Here is a 12,664-nt window from a genome sequence, read left to right as displayed (position 1 = left end):
TATATAGGTTTGCCTACTGGCAGGCCTAGCAGCAAAGAGGAGCAGAAATAGCAGCCCAGACTGTTTAAAAAGGCGGGGTTGAAATAAAGAGACTGAAGTTTCCTCAACCTATCGGCAGCATGTAAAAGGGAAGCAACCTCTGACAGCCTTTTTGACAGCTGTTTTCTTGAGGTCCAAATGTTGCTGTTGAGGTCACAGTGCAGGCTTTGGTGAACGTTGGGCTTTGTTGACTAGTGACAAGGTAAAGTGCTTTTCTTTTATCTTACTGTCTTAGTCGAAGGGAGTTGTCATAGGATTATGGAAGCTAGGGCAGTGCGATGTGGGATGACTACACCTGCAGGAAGTGTGTCAGCTGCAGCTCCTGGCAGACCACTAGAGCAGCTGGAGCTGTGGATGGACTCACTGTAGAACATCGGTTGCAGAGAATCTAGTGGACAAAACGTTTAGTGAGCTCGTCACTCAGCAGCTACAGAAAGACGGATGATGGGTGAAGGGCAGTCAGGCAGTGCAGGAGTCCCACTGGTCATTTCCCTCTCTAACAGGTATATCATTTTGGGTACTGTTGAAGTGCTTCCACCACCATCCCTGCAGCATGTTCCAGGCACATATCACTCTCTTGCCACACACATCTCGCTTAAACTTTCCCCCTCTCACCTTAAAGCTATATCCTCCAGTATTTGACATTTTAGCCCTGGGAAAGAGACTCTGACGATCGACCCTATCTATCCCTCTCATAATTTTATAAACTTCTAGCAGGCCTCCCCTCAGTCTCTGACACTCCAGAAAAAACAACATAAGTCTGTCCGTCTTCTTATAGCTAATACTCTAACCCAGGCAGCACCCTGGTGAACCTCCGCTGCACCCCCTCCAAAGCCTCGACATCCTTCCCGTCATGGGGTCACCAGAAATACACCCAATACTCCAAGTGCAACCGAAGTTTTATTCAGCTGCAACATGACTTCCTCACTCATACTCAATGTCCTGACTGATGAAGGCAAGCATACCATAGGCCTTCTTCCCACCCTATCTACTTGTGTTGCCACTTTCAGCCCTCTTACATCAATGCTCTTAAGGGTCCTGCCATTTACCTTGCAAGTTCCCTTTACATTTGACCTTCCAAATTGCAACATCTCAGACTAGCCTGAATTAATCTCCATCTGCCATTTCTGTGCCCATAACAGTAACTGATCTATATCCTGCTGTATCCTTTGACAACCTTCTTCACTATCCACAAATCCACCACTTTTTGTGTCGTCTGCAAACTTACTAATCAGCCCTTATATATATCACAAACAACTGAGGTCCAGCCATTGATCTCTGTGGGGCAACACTGGTCACAGACCTCTACTAAGAATAACATCCCCCCATCACTACCCTTTGTCTTCTATGGCAAAGTCAATTCTGAATCCAATCTACGAAGTCACCATGGATCCCACATATCTTAATCTTCTGGATCAGCCTACCGTGAGAGACCAAGTAGACAACATCCAATTTGAAAATAGGTCTAGTTTAATTTGGCATTATGGCTGGCACAGACATTGTGGGCTGAAGGGCCTGTTCCTGTGCTTACTGTTCTACGTTCTTGTACCCTTAGGTCTCTCTGTTTTACAACACTCCTCAGGGCTCTGTCATTTACTGTGTAAGTTCCTGCCCTGGTTTAACTTCCCAAAATGCATCACTTCACATCTGACTGAGTTAAATTCCATTTGCTGTTCTGTGGCCCACTTTCCCAGTTGATCGAGGTCCTGTTGTAACTTCAAACAACCTTCTTCACTGTCAATACACCACCAATTTTAGTGTCATCCACAAACTTACTAATCATGCCACCTACATTCTCATCCAAATCATCAATATATATGATAAACAACAGGAGACCTAGCATCAATCCTTGTGGCACACCGTTGGTCACAGCCCTCCAATCTGAAAAACAACCCTCCACTACCGTCCTCCCACCAAATTTTGTATCCAATTGGATCCCATTGGATCTCACCTTCTAGACCAGTCTATTATGTGAGACCTTGTCAAAAGCCTTGCTAAAGTCCATGTAGACAATGCATACCCCCCTGCCCTCATCAATCATCTTGGTCATCTCTTCAAAAAACTCAATCAAATTCAAGAGACTTGATCTCCCATGCACAAGGCCATGCTTATTATCCCTAATCAGTTAGTGCTGCTTCCTGCACCCACGTGGAGCTCGTCAATTTTATCAACTTCGTCATTTACTTCTACCCCATCCTCAAATTCACTTCGCCCATCTCCAACACCACTCTCCCCTTTTGTGATCTCTCCATCTCAGGTGAGATCTACTACGAACCCACTGACTCCCACAGCTACCTTGACTACATCTCCTCCCACCCTGTCACTTGCACGGATGCTAATCCCCTTTCTCAGTTCCTCCATCTCCGCCGCATGAGGTCTTCCACTCCAAGACATCCAAGATGTCCTCATTCTTCAGAGAACGGGGTTTCCCTTCACTACTATTGATGGAGTCCTCACCCGCATCTGCTCTATTTCCTGTACTTCTGCCCTCACTTCATTCCCCCCCCCCCAGGCGTAACAGGGATAGAGCTCCCCTAGTCCTCATTTACCACCCCACCAGCTTACGCATCCAACATATCATTCTTCACAACTTCCACCATCTACAATGGAAACCCACCACCAACCATATCTGCCCCTCTCCTCCTGCTTTCTGTAGGGATCATTCTCTCTCTGACTTCCTCATCCACCCCCACCAATCCCCCTCCCTTCATAAGGTGAAGCAGCACTTCACATGTGAATCCATCGCTGTCATTTATTGCATCCTGTGCTCTCAGAGCAACCTCCTATACATTGGTGGACTGGATGCAGATTGGGTAACTGCTTCATCGAGCACCTTTGCTTTGTCCACTGTGCCAGCCAGGATCTCCTGGTTGCTGGCCATTTTAATTTCACTTCTCATTCCCACACTGACATGTCTGTCCACGGTCTCGTCCACTGCCAGGTTGAGGCTAAACACAAATTAGAGAAACCTCGCATTCCACCTGGGTGGTCTCCAACCTGGCAGCACGAACATCGAATTCTCAAACTTCCGGTAACTGCTCCCCCTCTACCCTTTTTTCCTTTCCTCTCTCTTCTCCTGATCCACCTGTCCCCCCATCATCTCTACCATCTCCACCTGCCCACCCACACACTCCTCCCACTGGTTGCCCTCCCCACCTCCCTCTCTTTATTCCGGGCTCCACCTTCCTCTCCTATCAGATTCCATCATCTTCAGCCCTTTGACACTTCCATTAATCACACTCTTCCTCCCTCCCTCATCCTCCTATTACCCCCCTCACCTAGATCCACCTATCACCTACCAGCTCTTGCTCCACCTCTTCCCTCCCCTCTTTCTTCAGTCCAGATGAAGGGTCTTGATCTGAAATGTCAACTGTTCATTTCCCTCCACAGATGTTGCCTGACTCGCTGAGCTCCTCCAGCGCTTTGTGTGTTGCTTTAGGTTCCAGCATCTGCAGTCTCTTGTGTATCCGTAATCAGTTATTACCTTTCCAAATAAATGTAGATCCTGTCTCTCAGAATCCACTCCAGTATCTTTCCCACCACTGATGTTAGGCTGACTGGCCTGTTGTACCCTAGCTTGTCCTTGCAGCCCTTCTCAATTAAAGGCACTGTAGCGACTCACCGCACCGGCATTTGAACCGGCTCCCAACATCGCGACGTCGTCGGAGGCCCCGATCCAAGATGGCGCGGGGCCCTCCTTCTTCCCCAGCATTGGGCTGGGAAAGCCCGCGCACGTGAAGGTCAGGTGACCCATGCGTGACGTCAGCGCGGGAACTGTAGCATGGGAAGTTTTCAGCTATTAAAGACGCACTGCGCCCCAGGTCTGCATTCGACCTCTGATTTTGAAACCAGCAACTCTGTGTCTTCATTTCATAGTGTGTAGCTAGCCGCTACAATGGTGACCCCAACGGGCCCAAACGTTTTTGGACCCACGATGTCTGCACAGCAAGAGGTACAGGCAGTAACCCTTCAACTGCCCACCTTCCGGACCCTCCGGCCCCGTGTCTGGTTCAACCAGGCCGAGGCCCAGTTCCAGGTTTGCTGGATCACCAGGGACAACACCAAGTACTATTACATGGTGGGCGCCCTCGACCAAGACACCGCCGCCCAGGTCGAGGATTTCATCCAGGCGCCCCCAGAGGAGGAGAAGTACGATAAGTTCAAGACCCTCCTTCTCGAGACTTTCGGCCTTTCCCGACACGAACGGGCCTCCCGCCTACTTCACTGCAATGGGTTGGGTGACAGACCCCCCTCCGCGCTCATGAATGAGATGTTGGCCCTGGCAGATAGGCATAAACCCTGCCTGCTGTTTGAGCAGATCTTCCTGGAGCAGTTACCTAATGACCCACCTGCTCCTGGCGGATGCCGATTTCAGCAAACCCCAGAAGGTGGCCGCCCGGGCAGATATCCTTTGGCGGGCAAGAAAGGAGAGTGGGGCATCCGTCAAGCGCGTTGCCATGCCACGTACCCAGTGGCCCAGCAGGCCGGCCACCATGCAGGTTTCCGGGAAACCCCAGAGCCAGCCGCCGCTGATGGCTATGCTGGCTAGCCACCCGGATAGCCTCTTGCATGTGTGGGACAGGCGTTCCGGACGTTGGTTCCTAGTGGACACTGGAGCTGAAGTCAGCGTCGTGCCTCCCACTGGCCGCAAGACTCACAACTGCACACCAGGACCCGCCCTCAGAGCTGCCAACGGCAGCGCCATTTGGACCTTTGGCACCCGGTTGGTACACCTCCAGTTCGGCACCTGCAACTTTACTTGGAGGTTCATCCTGGCCGCCGTCACGCAACCACTCCTTGGGGCAGACTTCCTTCGTGCCAACAGTCTGCTGGTTGACCTGCGGGGTAAGCGTTTGGTACATGCCAGGACCTTCCAAACGTTCTTGTTGGGTGTGGCCAAGCTGCCGGCCCCACACCTCGACTCAGTCACCATGTCGACCAACGAGTTTGCCAGGGTCCTGACAGAGTTCCCGTCCGTACTAACGCCCCAGTTCTCCACCACCTTGCCCAAGCATGGCATCCAGCATCACATCCCCACCCAGGGCCCTCCCCTCCACGCCCGCGCCTGGTGGCTACCCCCAGACAAGCTCCGCCTCGCGAAGGAGGAATTCAAAAAAATGGAGGAGCTGGGGATCATCCGCAGGTCAGACAGCCCATGGGCCTCTCCGCTACACATGGTCCCCAAGGCAGCTGGAGGCTGGCGGCCCTGCGGCGATTACCGACGCCTCAACAACATTACTACCCCAGACTGGTACCCCATGCTGCACATTCAGGACTTTGCTGCCAACCTACATGGGCGGTCCATTTTTTCCAAGGTCGACCTTGTCCGCAGGTATCACCAGATCCCGGTGCATCCGGATGACATTCCGAAGACAGCGCTGATCACACCTTTCAGCCTCTTTGAATTCGTCCGGATGCCCTTTGGTCTCAAGAACGCTGCTCAGTCCTTCCAACGACTCATGGACGCGGTCAGGCGCGACCTTGACTTCACCTTCATATACCTCGACAACATCTTGATCACCAGCAACAGCCGCCAGGAACATTTCACGCACCTCCACCAACTTTTTTCTCGCCTGAGGGAGTTCGGCCTGACCGTCAACCCAGCCAAATGCCAATTCGGGCTGGAGACAATCGATTTCCTGGGTCATCGGATCGACAAACGCGGCGCCACGCCCCTGCCTGCAAAGGTCGACGCCATCCGCCATCTCGCCCAACCCACCTCCATCAAGGGCCTGCAGGAATTCCTCGGTAGGGTAAACTTTTATCACCGGTTCATACCATCTGCGGCCCGCATCATGCGCCTGTTGTTTGCTCTCCTGTCAGGCGGAAGCAAGGACATTGTTTGGTCGGAAGAGGCTCACACCGCGTTCGTTGAAACCAAGCAGGCCTTGGCGGACGCGGTCATGTTGGTGCATCCGCGCACGGACGTCCCGACTGCCCTCATGGTTGACGCCTCCAGCACAGTGGTTGGAGGCGTGCTAGAACAGCTTATCAAAGGGCATTGGCAACCACTGGCGTTCTTCAGCAGGCACCTTCGACCACCAGAGCTCAAATATAGCGCCTTCGACCACAAGCTGTTGGCGTTGTACCTGGCCACCAGACACTTCCGTTACTTCTTGGAGGGCAGGCCGTTTACTGCTTTCACCGACCACAAGCCGTTGACCTTCGCCTTCCACAAGGTTTCAGATCCCTGGTCTGCACGGCAACAGCGGCACTTGTCGTACATCTCAGAGTTCACCACTGACGTCCGCCATCTATCGGGGAAAGAGAACGTGGTCGCAGATGCGCTGTCATGGCCCACCATCCAGGTTTTGTCCCAGGGGGTGGATTTCGGCGCCTTAGCGGAGGCAGAGCGAATGGACATGGAGATGCCCAGCTATCGCACCGCAGTCTCGGGCCTGCAGCTGCAAGACCTTCTGGTAGGCCCTGGTGAGCGCACCCTGCTCTGTGGTATCTCCATGGGTAGACCCCGCCCCATCATCCCACTTGCCTAGCGCAGACGGGTGTTTGATGCCATCCATGGCCTTGCACACCCATCCATCCGGACTACTGTCCAGATGGTGTCCGACAAGTTCGTCAGGCATGGCCTGCGTAAACAGGTTTCCGAATGGGCCTGGTCCTGCACTCACTGCCAGACCTCGAAAGTACAGCAGCACGTCAAGGCCCCTTGCAGGATTTTCAGCCTACCCGCCGGAGGTTTGACCATATCCATGTCAACCTGGTCAGCCCCCTCCCAGTCTCCTGAGGAGCGCGGTACCTCCTCACGACTGTTGACCGTTTTACCCGCTGGCCTGAAGCCATTCCCCTCGCAGACACCTCCGCCCAGTCCTACGCACGGGCCCTTTTGTCAACTTGGGTGGCCCGTTTTGGTGTCCCGGCAGATATCACTTCAGACAGGGGAGCTCAATTCACCTCCGGCCTGTGGTCTGCCGTCGCCGACTTCTGGGGTTCCCGGATCCACCTCACCACCGCCTATCACCTGCAATCCAATGGGCTGGTGGAGAGGTTCCATCGCCACCTGAAGTTGGCGCTCATGGCCTGCCTTAAGGGGCTCAACTGGGTAGACGAACTCCCCTGGGTCCTGCTGGGGATACGCACCACGCCAAAAGAGGACCTGCATGCCTCGTCCGGGGAGATGGTCTACGGAGCGCCCTTAGTTGTCCCAGGCGAGTTCCTACCAGCCCCTCGGGGGCCAGAGGAAGGATCTACCGTGGCGCTCGACGTGCCGCGTGAGCGGCTTGGAAGCCTGGCCCCGATTCCCACCTCGCGACACGGAAAGGTCCCGGCCCGTATGCCGACTTCCCTCCAAGACTGTGTTTGTCTTTGTCAGGAGGGACGCGCACCGATCACCGCTGCAACGGCCGTACGAAGGGCCATTCCGGGTCGTCAGGAACAATGGATCTACGTTCGTGCTGGACATTAGGGGGTGCGAGGAGGTGTTTATGGTTGACCGGCTGAAGCCGACTCATTTAGACTCGGACCAACCCACGGTGGTACAGCGAGTGCGGCGCCGGGGCAGGCCACCCAAGTCATAGTTTATTTCATTCTGGTTTTCGCGACGGTATTGCCGGTTCTGGGGGGGGGTTATGTAGCGACTCACCTCACTGGCATTCGAACCGGCTCCCGACATCGTGACGTCGTCGGAGGCCCCGATCCAAGATGGCGCGGGGCCCTCCTTCTTCCCCGGCGTTGGGCTGGGAAAGCCCGTGCGCGGGAAGGTCAGGTGACCCGCGTGTGACGTCAGCACGGGAACTGTAGTGCGGGAAGTTTTCAGCTATTATAGACGCACTGCGCCCCGGGTCTGCATTCGACCTCTGATTTTGAAACTAGCGACTCTGTGTCTTCATTTCATAGTGTGTAGCTAGCCGCTACAGCACAACATTAACCACCCTCCAGTCTTCTGGTACCTCACCCATGGCTAAGGGAGGTATGAAAATCTCTGCCAGGGCACCAGTAATTTCTTCCCTGGCTTCCCACAACAACTTCAGATACACTCAATCAGGCCCTGGGGATTTATCCAACTTTATGCACCTCAAGACCGCCAGAAACTCCTCTTTCATAATATCGATGTTTCAGGACATCACTGTTCTCTTCCCTGAATTCCCTCGCTCCTCCACAGTAAATATAGACAAGAAATATTCATTTCAGACTTCATCCACCTCCCAGGGCTCCACAAATAGACGACTACACTGATCCTTAAGGGAACCTATTCTCTACCCAGTTACCCTTTTGCTCTTAATATACTTATAGAATTAGAGCACTATAACATATGGTTGAGCAATACCATATGGGTCGCTATAGTAAACATGTGTTTCCAATTTATGGAGAAATCAGATTATGGACAATTCTCAGGAACAGAATCCTTATGTAACTCAGGGACTACTGTATTTGTCTCTGCATTGCTTTGTATAACATGCTGTCAGATCTGGCCTCCTCTACAGCCACTGCAGCAAATAAAGCCACTAAACCACAAGACCAAGCATCCCATCAGCCCAGGCTTGAGTAGGGGGCTCATGATGCAGATTGTCAGACCATCCATCAGACTATAAATAGCCTCAATACTGCACAGTGTTTGTAAAAACAGTGCCCAGCTACAAATCAAAACCAACATCACACCACCAGGACATTCACCAGACCACAAACCTTTTCACTGTTTCAGACTATTCTGCAAGGGAAGAAAACAGCCACCATTTATTTTTATTGAGTTAAGGTCAAAATCAATAACAGCCCAATCTCTCTGAAACTTCAGTGACTGCTTACACTACAGAGGAGGCACATTGCCTAGATATTCTGAATGCCCAAGTAATGACTGAGACTCATAGAAGAGGCTAATGCAGCTTTGTAGAGCAATCTGGAACTTCTGATGAAAGGTCATTGACCTGAATTTTAACTGTTTCTGCCTCCACAAATGTTACCTGGTCTGCTGAGTGTCCCTGACATTTTCTGTTTTTATTTCAACTTTACAAAGTACTTTATAAAGCTTCCTTGTTCTGAATGCACAGTTAATATTTGCTGGATAATAAGATTGTGAATTTCCACTGGCTTAAGAGTCTTGTCATAGAGTCATACCATGGAAACTGGCCATTCAGTGCACCACATCCACACCGACCAGTGGGCATCCCATCTTCCAACACTTGGCCCATAGCCTTCTGTGCTATGGTGATTCAAGAGTTTATCTAGACACTAAAGTGGTATTAGTGACTCTACTTCCACCACTCTCTCCAGCAGTGCATTTCAGGTACTCACTGGGTGAAGAAGGTTCCCCTCAGATCCCCTCTAAATTTCTTATCCCTCTAGTTTTAACTACCTCTTATGGGGCAACATTTCCTGCAGTCTATCCTATCTATACCCCTCATAATTTTATATCCTCAGTCATGTCCCCACTTAACTGCCTCTGCTGCAGAGAAAACTAACCTAGGCCTTCCACTATCCTCATAACTGAAATGCCCAATCCCAGGCAACATCAAGATGAATCCACTCTGCACCCTCTCCCGCACTATCACATCTTTCCTACAGCTGAGGTCTGAACAATATTTTATAAAGTTGGAGCATAACCTAACCATTCTTGTATTCAATGCTCCAGCTAATAAAAAGCTGGTATCCCATATGCCTTCTTAACCATGTTATCTACCTGTGATGCCACCTTCAATGATCTTCGGACTTGTACACCTAGGTCCTTCTGTTCCTCAATACTCCCCAGGACCCTACCATTTATGGTATAGTCATCACTTCATTAGTACTCCCAAAATGCATCACCTTAAACTCCATCTGCCAATTCTCAGCTCATTTCACCAACACATCAGTATCCCTCTGTAACCTAAGACCACCCTCCATACTGTCAATAACTCCACCATGTCATCTGCAAACTTACTGATCATGCCTCCTACGTCCACATCCAACTCATTCACAGACATTACAAGCAGCAAGGGTTCCAGCACCGATCCCTGTGGAACATCACTAGTCACAGGCATCCAATCACTAAAATAACCCTCCACCATCACCCTGTCACCTACTGCCAAGTCAATTTTGGATTCAATTTACAACTTACCCTGGAATCTATGGGCCCTAACCTTTTGAACCAATCTCCCATTAGACCTTGTCAAAGGCTTTGCTAAAGTACATGTGAGTCACATTTACTGCCCTGCCCTTGTTGATACACTGTGTTAACTCTTCAAAAAATTTGATCAGATTGGTCAGGAAGATCTGCCTTTGAAAAGCCATACTGGCTACCTCTGATAAGTCCCTGTCTTTCCAAGTGATCAACTTCCCTACTACCTATGTTAGTAATCAGGAAGTCTGTGATTAGCAGACTTTGCCCTGTTGCTCTTCTTGAAAAGGATGACCACATTTTTGATCCTGCACTCATCTGGTACCTCACTTGTGGCCAGTGAAGATTTAAAAATCTCAGTCAGATCCCCAGTAATCTCTTCCCTTGCCTCTCCTAGCAGCCTAAGATAAATCTCATCCAGCTCTGGGGATTTATCCACTTTTAAATCCTGTAAGGCATTGAGTACCTCCTTATTTATGGAAACTTGCACTGGAATTTCACCTTTCCCTTTGCTGAGTTCTCCACCTACATAGTCCATTTTCTTTGTGAATACTAATGAAAGTATTCATTTAGGACCTCAGATATACCTTCTGGCTCCATGAACCAATTGCCCATTGTCCCTAATGGGCCCTATACTCTCCCTGGTTATTCTTTTGCCTTTAATATATTTATAAAACACCTTCGAATTTACCTTAATCCTGTTCACCAGTGATATTTTGTGACCTCTTTAACATGGAACATAACACAGTAGAGGCCATTCAGCCCACAATATTGTGCCAACATTTTATCCTGCTCTAATATCTATCTAACCTTTCTCTCCCACAGAGCCCTCCATTTTTCTATCATTCATGTGGCTATCTAAGAGTCTCTTAAATGTCCCTAAGGTATCTGCCCCCACAACCTCTGCTGGCAGTGCATTCCACGCACCCACCACTCGCTGTGTAAAAAAACTTACCTCTGACATCCCCCTTATACCTTCCTCCAATCACCTTAAAATGATGCTCCCTCGTGATAGCCATTTTTGCCCTGGGAACAAGTCTCTGACTGTCCACTCGATCTATGCCTCTTATCATCTTGTACACCTCTATCAAGTCACCTCTCATCCTCCTTCTCTCCAAAGAGAAAAGCCCAAGCTCACTCAATCTCTTTGTTTTAATTTTCTCTTTAAGCAGCTCCCTACACTTTTTATACTCTTGACACCTCCCCACCTCCCATTTTAGTTCTCCATACCTGCCATATGCTTCCTTTTTTCTCTCTATCCAACCCTTGATATCTCTCAAAATCTAGGGCTCCCTTACTTGTTACCCTAGCTTTTACCCTTATTATTTCCAATAACTTTCCTTCTACAATAGTAATGTTTAAAGGGCATTTGGACAGGCACATGAACTGACAGACAATAGAGGTATAGGGACCTCGTGCAGGTAGATGGGATTGGTTAGATTGGCAAGGTCAGCACAGATATGGTGGGTTGAAGGGCTTGTTCCTATGCTGTACTGTTCCATATTCTACGTACTAATGTTAGGCTCACAGGTCTGTAATTACCAGGCTTTTCCCTACTGCTCTTCTTGAAAAGGGGGAAGCACATTTGCCATTCTCTATTCATCTGGTACCTCACGTGTGGCCAGTGAAGATTTAAAAATCTCAGTCAGAGCTGCAGCAATCTTTTTCCTTGCCTTCCCTAGTAGCCTGGGATAAATCTCATTCAGCCCTGGGATTTATCCACCTTTAAACCTTGTTAATTCTCCTTTGAATGCTTCCCACAGTAGACTTCCCACAGAAGTAGACTTACTTGCAAGTCGATGCTCCCAGTCTATCTTTGCCAGGTTCTGAATTATTTTAATGAAATTGGCCTTCCCCCAATTTAAGACCTTTATTCCTGGTCTATCCTTATCTTTTTTCAGTAATCAATGAAATATATGGAATTATGGTCATCATCTCCAAAACATTATTTCCCCACTGACCATCCCTCCATTTGAGTCCATCTCTCATGGACACATCTCAAAAATTCTGCCCTCTTTGAGCCTTTTATGCTAATACAATTCCAGTTAAATTCAGAGTCTAGTCCTGTAAGACTACTTTTATCACACCTCTCTGCTATTTGGCTATGTATATCTGTCTCTCTATCTACTGTTGACTGTTAGGAGGTCTGCAATACACCCTCAGCAAGTAAGACCATATCTTTGCTCACATGGCCATACTTGACAAGCCTTTTAGCATATCCTCCCTCAATAATGAAGTGTGGCATTCCTTGACTAACAGTGCAATGCCATCTCCTCTTTCACATTCCCGTCTCACCTGAAAATTCTATACCTTGGGATACCGAGTTGCCAGTTCTGCCCATCTTTCAACCATGTCTCAGTGACCACAACAATGTCGTAGTCCTATGTACTAATTAAAGCTTTGAGCTCATATATTACATTAAAAGAGATGCAATTTAGCTTTGTATTCCCCTCATGTGCCTGATCTGCCTTCAGGACTTGCAAGCCTTTTCTCTTCTTGCTGACCGTACCTCCCCATCTGAACATCTATTTTGAGCCTGATTCCTGTAGACAATGTCTGCAGTCCTGCCTTCATCAG

General features: G+C 49.5%; 1 protein-coding gene across 1 annotated transcript in view; it reads right to left on the bottom strand.

Moving 5' to 3' along the window:
• The window catches only part of c28h15orf40 (chromosome 28 C15orf40 homolog), a 47,027-nt gene that overhangs the window by 18,195 nt on the left and 16,168 nt on the right, over positions 1–12,664 (bottom strand). The window lies entirely within an intron of this gene.

This window comes from Pristis pectinata, chromosome 28 (assembly GCF_009764475.1).
Source record: "Pristis pectinata isolate sPriPec2 chromosome 28, sPriPec2.1.pri, whole genome shotgun sequence".
NCBI lineage: Eukaryota > Metazoa > Chordata > Chondrichthyes > Rhinopristiformes > Pristidae > Pristis > Pristis pectinata.
The sequence above is the reverse complement of the archived record's forward strand: the minus strand, read 5'-3'. Positions and strand labels throughout refer to the sequence as shown.